Source organism: Penaeus monodon, chromosome 20, assembly GCF_015228065.2.
Source record: "Penaeus monodon isolate SGIC_2016 chromosome 20, NSTDA_Pmon_1, whole genome shotgun sequence".
Classification (NCBI taxonomy): Eukaryota; Metazoa; Arthropoda; class Malacostraca; order Decapoda; family Penaeidae; genus Penaeus; species Penaeus monodon.
The window spans coordinates 7,691,559-7,692,183 of NC_051405.1; the positions used below are offsets into that span (position 1 = coordinate 7,691,559).

At 47.2% G+C, this 625-nt stretch overlaps 1 protein-coding gene across 2 annotated transcripts in view; it reads right to left on the reverse strand.

Annotated features, from left to right (window-relative positions):
• Positions 1 to 625, reverse strand: part of LOC119585611 (homeobox protein prospero-like) — a gene marked incomplete at its 5' end in the record, with an annotated part of 25,587 nt that overhangs the window by 17,141 nt on the left and 7,821 nt on the right.

The following is a 625-nucleotide window of genomic DNA, read 5'->3' on the forward strand; positions in this document are numbered from 1 at the left end:
CTATAATCATCTTCAGATTGTGGGTAAACATGAAGCTTTTTTTCACTCTAGGGCTTCATCAGGCAGCGTTTGGTCTCTAGGTATCAGTCGTAAGTCTGGGAAGGAATGTGATTTCTTGCCAAGCTCACCGACTTGTATTTGGACGCCAAGCTTTTCCTCTGCCTTGAATGGGGTCTTTTAGACTTTCATTCAGAGACGCTTTTTTACTTTTAAATTTAAAAAACAAGACTTTCCTGTCGCACCAAATGACTTCAACCTTCTATTAGACAAAGAGAAAAAAAGCAGAAAAGAAAAATGGAAGTCGCCACAAGAGCGAGGAGGCCTTCGAAGCTGATTGGGGGAATCCCGACGAATCAGAATGTCTGTTGCAAGGTTTCTGGCGCCAAATAAGATCTTAGCTCGACCTCCGATCCAATTAGGAAGTTAGGAGTGTGGCCTCGGCGTACAGACATCGGCGAACCGCAAGTGGGGGATCGTGGCGACACCAGAGAAGGATCGGAAACCTTACAGGGAAAGCCGAGCCACAAATCACGAAACTGATCCTCTTGTGTATCTTGCTGGACAACCACTTCCCTTATAGCGGGGGAGGCGAGGGGGAGGGGAGTTTCTTCGGTCTGATACCGGC